Source organism: Protobothrops mucrosquamatus, unplaced genomic scaffold (genome assembly GCF_001527695.2).
Source record: "Protobothrops mucrosquamatus isolate PMUCROS unplaced genomic scaffold, P.Mucros_1.0 scaffold2497, whole genome shotgun sequence".
In the NCBI taxonomy this organism is placed as follows: Eukaryota; Metazoa; Chordata; class Lepidosauria; order Squamata; family Viperidae; genus Protobothrops; species Protobothrops mucrosquamatus.
The window spans coordinates 2,076-10,168 of record NW_015388563.1 but is presented as its reverse complement, the minus strand read 5'-3'; positions in this window follow the sequence as shown (position 1 = coordinate 10,168).

The window sequence follows — 8,093 nt, the reverse complement described above, 5'->3', positions numbered from 1 at the left end:
TGATTAGTAATCATATTAATTATCTTTAATCCTAATTAAATGGATATGAAATAAATAGATAATTTTGGTCTTGGCTCCATCTGCCAAGCCATTTTATCCATACATTTGTTTCTGCAGGAATATATGGCTTGCCATTAAAAGTCAAGTACACCCACCCACCCCCATCCCTTTTTCTTAAATTAAGGATACTGAGGATTGACATTTCATTTTAGGCTTGTAACTAAATGCAATTAGGCTGAAAGCTCCTCTTGCTTATGTTTTACTCTCATGGAATCAGTTTGATAATTCTGACCACAATAGAAGTCACTCATATGAGAGTTAGTGCATTCCTGAAAAATATCACCAACCTGCAGAACTAGGAAGACAGATGACAAACATTTTGAAAAGGTAGGAGTCCAGTCACTCAGAAGCTTAATACAGATGAATTTCCAGCTGATGCACAAAGATTCAGTTTGCTTTGTTACTTAGTTGACTTAACTTAAATAATATATCAGATTGACTATGGGAGAACTAAAAATTTTCTACTGAGACATGTGTGAGGAGGAATTTATATCATTAATAGGGTTACCAAGAAAAGAAAAATCTTGGGCAAGCACTAGGGATACAAAAATAAAACAATTGTTACACTGATGATTCAGTAAATAAACAATTGAAAAATGATTTATGGAAGAATGCAAAGACTGCAGAAACAAATGTATGGATAAAATGGCTTGTTATAGATGAATACAATTGGCAAGGAGTTATTAAACTTTTCTATAAAAATGTTAAATTTGTTCTCTGTAAAAATAAGAGGAAATAATCTTTAAGATAACCCCTTTAATTATGAGATTTCCACCATCATGAGTCTGAATAGGAACCTTACAGAACTGTCTCATTCTCAATTTATCCTTTCAACATCTGTTTAGGCGTTACACCTATAGAAGTTGGTTTACTTGTATCTTTCTCTCTGTTTATCCACCCACCCAACCACTCAACCACTCAACCATCCCTCATTTATGCCATTAAATATATTTTCATCCTTGGAAACAGGTGACATAATAATCATGACAAAATGACCTATTATAACTCAGGCAACACAGAAATAATTTTGTTAATATCACATTTATTCACAAGGCAGAACATGTCATTTCAATCAGCTAACACATATAAGTGTAATCCTTTGAAATTTTTAACAAGGGATTTAGACATTTTAATCAGCACGATCATCAAAGGGGTATCTGAATGGATATTTTCCTTATGACCTCTTGGTGAGATGTTTCAGCACTAGAGTATGATCACGATTCATTTAAGACAGCCGGAAAAGAATCGGCATCACTATCCAATCTAGCCCTCCCTCCCTAGGTTTTTCTTAGGATGCTATAAGAATTTCCCTCACACACAAACACACATGCACACAGATACATACACAAATCCATTCACTTTCTTCCAGCCTTCATATTAATATATGAAGGTCTTAAACTGGGCAAAGTTTAAATCCCAAATCCTACAGTATGTATTCAATCAAATCCTGATCAGGAGTGCTGTTGTGTTTACTTGCTTTATTGAAAATATTAAAACGTTAAGTCTTTCTTGAATTGAGCTTGACTCCTCATACTATGTGGTAGTTTTCCATGTAGTTTTGTCCATGTAGTTTTCCTAGCAACTAGGGAGAAGGGATTTCCTATTGCCTTCTCCAAGGAAGGTCTCATCTACAGTGCTGTGATTTCCTGGGAATCAAATCTCTGAATACTAACCAAACCCCACCTTGCTTAGTTTTTCAATGACAGCCAAGATGGCTAAGGAGATGTAGTGCAGATACCTCGACTTGCAATATTGATTTAGTGTAACGTTTGAAGTTACCTCGGCACTGAAAAGTGATTTCACATTTACAACCGTTGCAGCATCCCTATAGTCAAACAATCAAAATTTGGACACTTGGCAACCAATTCACATTTATGATGGTTGCAATGTCCCGGGATCATGTGATGGCCTTTTGTGATCTTCTGACAAGCAAAGTCAACGGGGAAGACAGATTCGCTTAACAATTGTGTTACTACCGTAACTTAACAACTGTAGTGATTCACTTAATAACTGTGGCAAGAAAAAGCATAAAATAGGGCACTTAGCAACATAAATTTTGGGCTCAATTGTGATTGTAAGTCGACCTATAGATGTCCTTAATTAAAAAAAGGATGGCTGGCCTTCAGCTGAAGGGAAGAAGTTGGGAAAGGAAAGAGAAAGGTTCCTTGTACTTTCCTATTGTCTACACAGTTTGAAGCCCTCCTCATATTCATATGAAAGAAAAATGCTAATGTTGTAGTTTCTATATTCGTCCATTATAAGTCATTATGGAAGTTTTAGAAAAGTTCAGAGTTTCATCTAGGCAGCTTTGATGGAGCCCATCTTTGATTCAGGCATCTCCAGAATTGATTGGAATCAACTTCTTTTGTTCAAGCTTTCTCCCTAACAGATGCTTATATCTAGTTCTTCACAGCCAGCAGTTGCTTTTCTGCTGCTTATATTTAAAAAAGTCAGTAAAAAGAAGTAAAGTGCGGAAAGGAGTTATAATAAATCCAAGGGAGTAGATGACATCCCATGTGCTCCAGCTGCTGGCCGATTTTAGGCATGGCCAAGGAAGAAACCTGAATAAGGGACATGTTGCTGTAATTTCTGCCAGAGCCAAAGAGCAGTTATAGCTTAGGCTGATGGGCTTCTGTTTTCAGCCAGCCTACATCAGTGACAGATCAGTGGAGCAACTGGGCTTCTGACTTGATGGCCTGTGATGCACAGCTGCAAGTCAGAAGGTGAGGATTTCAACCTACATTTTTCTGGGCACGTGTCCCAGCATCAAACTATGGTGGCTGTTTGTTGGCTTGCTCTGCAAATCAATTTGCAACACATCTTTGCTCTCATGAAAGTAATGAGAATAGCTGGACTTAAGCAAAGACTAGCGATTAAGGCAACGGAAAGCTTCCCAATTTCTGATTTGAAAATCCAGTGTGCTCTCCGTTCTTTTCCCCCACATCGCATTCCTCCTTTGAACTTGCTGAAGTCAATCTCATTAACTTCAATGGGATCTGGAGCTGTCCCTGAGGGTAAGTTACACCTGTCTGAGCTGCTGGAAAGCCATTTGGAATGCTATCTGGACTGCTGTGTGGCTCTCATTACGTTAAAAAGTTACCCCATTTAAAAGGTGAACAGGTGAACTGCAATTGTTCTGGGAAAACTTTAAGAGAAGAGTTTGGGTAGTCACATTTTCTCTCTCAAATCCTCCAGGCTGGCAGATTTTCTGACAGTTAGAACAATTAATCAGTGGAACAACCTGCCTCCAGAAGCGGTGAATGCTCCCACACTGGAAGTTTTTAAGAAGAGACTGGACAACCATTTGTTCGAAATGGTATAGGGTTTCCTGCCTGAGTAAGGGGTTGGACTAGATGACCTCCAAGCCCCCTTCCAACATTATTGTTATTGTTATTTATGTACAAGATGAACAATAAAGGAGATGCAACCATCAGTTGGGATCCAATCAACAGGGCTTCTGCAGACATAGCCATGCCACAAAACAAGCCCAGTTCATTTATTGTCGAAGTTGCATTTCCATATTTTGGTGATCTTTTCTTCTAATGGCATGTTCTGCCCAGAATCTCTGTAAATTACAACAGGATTGGCTACCCTAACTGTAAAAATGATAAGATTGCAGGGCACAACAATAACCTAATTCATATCTATGGGATGTCATCCAGTTTCAAATCTAAATATTGCCACGCTGATTTGATTTTTATTATTTTTATCCTTAAAAATAATGGGGCAGCTATAAGCCATACTGACACTATTTTCAAGCACAGGCAACTGGACTTTTGAAAAACAAAGTCCAGTAGCCTTTTGAGGAAAAAAAAACATTTTTGGGACAACCAAGACTTGGATGACTGAGAATCTCCATAGATATTTTCCAGCACCTTATGCCTTTAATTTTTGTTGACTAGAAATTATTGTCAAGAGATTGACAAGGGCTTGTCAAGCTTCTCTAGAAACAAAAGCCTTCCCTTTGGAGTGCTCTTTTTAAGTGTTTCATTCAACATGTCATGCCTCCTTTTAGGATACATTTTCTCAATCCACTGCATCATGGGGATTCCCCAGTAGGAAATGATTCCCGCTGGTCTCTTGCCAGGATAGCCATTGCTGGGGACTGTGGAAGTTCACATTTAGAAGATTACAAACTTAGGAAAGATCTTCTATCTTTTCTCCTTCTCTTTCGCCTCTTACAGAAGACCATTTAGGGCCCCATTGCCACTGAGCATGCTTGTTAGGTTGCTTCTGAAAAAAGGCATGCTCATTTTCATTTATTTCCACGCTTACAGGCTGCCTTCAATCTCTTTTTCCTTAAACATTTCTCTCTCTTTTTAAAAAATGTTGACGTTCCTCCTTGAAGAATATTGAGACCTTCCTCTTCATTCTTGATAGTCTTCTTTTGTTCAATGCCAAATCCAGATTAGAACATTTTTGATGCTTTTATTTTGAATCTGAAATTCATTGTTTTGTGACCTACCTTTTGAACTGATAGAGAATTTTTTTTCTGAGTGGCATTTTCCATGTATTTGAAAAATACCATCAGAGCCTCTTTCAATCTTCTCTTCTCAAGGCTAAGCACTTCACGGACATCAATTTCTCTGAATCTGTTCCAGTTCCTTCAAATTCTTCTTGAGGTATAGTTGGAGTATTGGACACAGAACTTGAGCTACGTCTGACCAACTCAGACTAAAGAGGAACTATGGCTTCCCATGCACTGAAAAGTATACTTTTGATAATGGAGCTTAAATTTTCTCTCCCCCCCCGTTACATTACACTTATAATCAGGTTGAAGTTAACTACTTTCCAAAAGCGTCACCCATTCCAATTCTAGGCATTTAATTTCCAGTTTCCTAAGTGAAGGACCTGGCATTTTTCTTAAAATTCACCTCTTTCAGCTGATTTATATAACCTGTCTAGATCACCAACCTATCTTCGTTTGTTTTTATTTCTGTCCCCTAGGATATTAGCTATTTGATCCATTTTTGTGTCAGTCACAAATACAATCAGCCCTCCTTCCACTTCATCCAAGTCATTGTTAAAAATGTTAAGAAGAATAGGCCTAGGATTAAACCTTGAGGCACCTCATTTGATGCTTCACTTTTCTTCGACAAGCTACCTTGATGAGCACATCTGAAGTGCAGATTTAAAGCCAGCTGTGCATCTATGTAGTTGTCATGCCATCCAGCCCACACTTTTAACTAATTTGCTAATCGGAATGCCATGAGATACCTTTGTCAAATGCTTCATGAACATCAGGATACACTATTGCCACAGTATTATTCATATCATATCTAATTAAATAGAGATAAGTTGGTCTGCGGTTTCCTGGTTTACTGTATTATTGTATTTTCAAAGCCCTTACAGATTTATCTAGTTTATGATCTGCTCTACAATCTTCCCAGATATTAGTCAGGCTGGCCATGCAGGTCTTTGGTTCTTCTTTCCCCCCTTTTTAAACATTTAATGTCATCCTTTAAATATTTGGATTTCACCATTAGAGGGCTTTCTCAATGTTAATATATATATATGAGTGTGGCCAGAAAATTACAAAAAGTACCCTTTTCCATAATTTACCCCCCATAAAGATTTCTGTTTATATGAACATATAACCCCATAATTTCCTGAAAATTTCCATGGCGCACCCACCTGGCCACTACAAGTAAAGAAAATCCTAACCATCGTCATGAACACAGCATCAGTTGCTGCAAGCTGTATTTGAACTCTAAAGTGAGGAATCTTTTTCATTTAAGCTGCTTCGTAATAAACTTTTATTGCAGGATTGAAACCAATTTTCACCCCGTATCTCAGGGATTTATGAGCTGGCTGGGCAAGGCTGGAGGTGTCAAGTCCACTAAAGATGCCATTACATAATTCTTTGCTTAACTCGCTAAAACTGAAAAGGAGGAAGGAAGATGCACCAAGTGGGATGCAAATGAATGATGTCCTTATTTCAGCAATTCCACCAGAAGACCCAAGGAGCAACACGTGGGATAAATAGCAAACAACTTAATATCTGTTATCATGTCTTTGGGACTTACTTAGGGCAGCAGTAGGTAGTATTCTGCCATCCTTTCTCTCTCCTGCTTTCTTTTTTTTTTTCTCTTCCTCTTGCTGTCTTGCTGAATAATGTGTGGCGTTACCACCATTGCCTTCCTTTCTTCCTGATTTAATATCACTGACTATAAAACTGGGGAAAACAAACTATGCTAAAGCATCACTCTGAGCATGGGGGTGTATGAGATCCTGATAGTGGCTTAGAATTATTGGATAATCAATAGAAAGACCCGTCTAAACATTTTAAGGAGAAAGAAGGTAAGGAAATAGAAGAAAATGACACACAACTATCTTATTGTATTTCACATTATTGCATGTTGACAGTGAACAGTCTGGATCTGAGTCAGTGGTGGGATTCAGCCAGTTCGCACCACTTCGGCAGAACCAGTAGCTAATTTTTTGTTGCTCAGGCCCAGAATGGACTTCTGGAAGTGGCATCCACACAGAGAACTGGTTGTTCACATATTTGAATCCCACCACTGATCTGAGTGAAAAGCATTCACTTATTTTAAAAATTGAAAAGTGCAAATTGCTGCATTTAAAGTATCCAGGATATGGATTTTACATAATGACTTAATGGCATTGACTTAAATGATTTTAAATCAATCACTGGATGCAGAAGCATTATGTGTTTCCAGAATAAGCTTCTGTTGTATAATTTTCCTGCCTCATTTAGGGAACTGGATGCTGTTTTCCATCTGTAATTGTTTTGAGTTTTTCCACATGAAAAATGAAAAACTGATATGGCTTCTATGGGATGGCTTCCTATAGGAAAGGAAAGGAAAATAAGGTAAGGCTGGTTCTGAAGGGACTGGACCATAAAGCCTACAAATAAAGACTAGGCAAACTAATATAGAAGAATATTTGTAGCTCAGGATTGAAGTAAGGGGTCATTGATGCTCTCTGAGCTTGGATGTTTTCTTGCAGACATTTCATTACCTAGATTAAGTAAAAACCATCAGTCCTAGCACTGATGATGTTACCTAGCACTGATGATGTTTCCTTGCAGATGTTATCTGCAAGGAAACAACCAAGCTCAGAGACCACCAAGGATCCCTCAAGAACTAAACTCCCATTGAGCAAAGACCTGATAGTTCAACCTCCCAGCTAGAATCTCTGGCACAACTTCTGAGCCTTTGAACATACATTGATTATCCAAGGCTTGAAAAGTGTAGAAGTCAAAGGGAAGAGGTCCATGGGAGTAATGGCCCACACTGAAGTCTTTGTAACTCTCAGTGAGCTCTGCTTTCTGATCACGTCTGAAGCATGTCAGCTAAGGAGGCTGGGAAGGAGGCTGAGAGATCTTCATCTGAACCTGCCCAGTGCTGAACAAAAGATTTGCTTATTGATTCATTCGATTTATAGAGCGAGATAATGTCTCACTTTTATGTGACTTCGGGCAGCTTTGGTCACAACACATGTTTGTAGCTCTCAAAGTGCTGATTCAGCTTACTCACTCAGCTTACTCACCTATATCCTGGCTATATTCCATACCGAATCTTAGTATCTAAACCAAGTTCATTTTTATATCATATTACAGTCCCCAAATATCTCTAGGCTGGGCCTGTTGGCTGGAAAACCAGCAGCACAGGTTTGAGACCTGAGAGCTAATTGATAGGATGAGCTTCGGTCCTCGTCCCAGTTCCTGCCAACCTAGCAGTTTGAAAGCATGCAAATGCAAGTAGATAAATAGGTACTACTACACTGGGAAGGTAACAGCGCTCCATGATGTCATGTTGGCCACATGATCGCTGAAATGTCTTTGGACAATGCTGGCTCAATGACCTTGAAATGGAGATAAACACTGCCACCTATAGTCGGCAATGATTAGTAGAGTAAAATCCACAGGGACTTCCTTTACCTTTTACCTTTTTTGAAAAATCTCTAGCTAATTTAATGCTTCCCCAGAGCTGCTTTGGAAGAGAAATATAGGAAAATCCCGATATGAAACCATATATATAATTCAGGTTTTATAGAAACCACAGCCCACA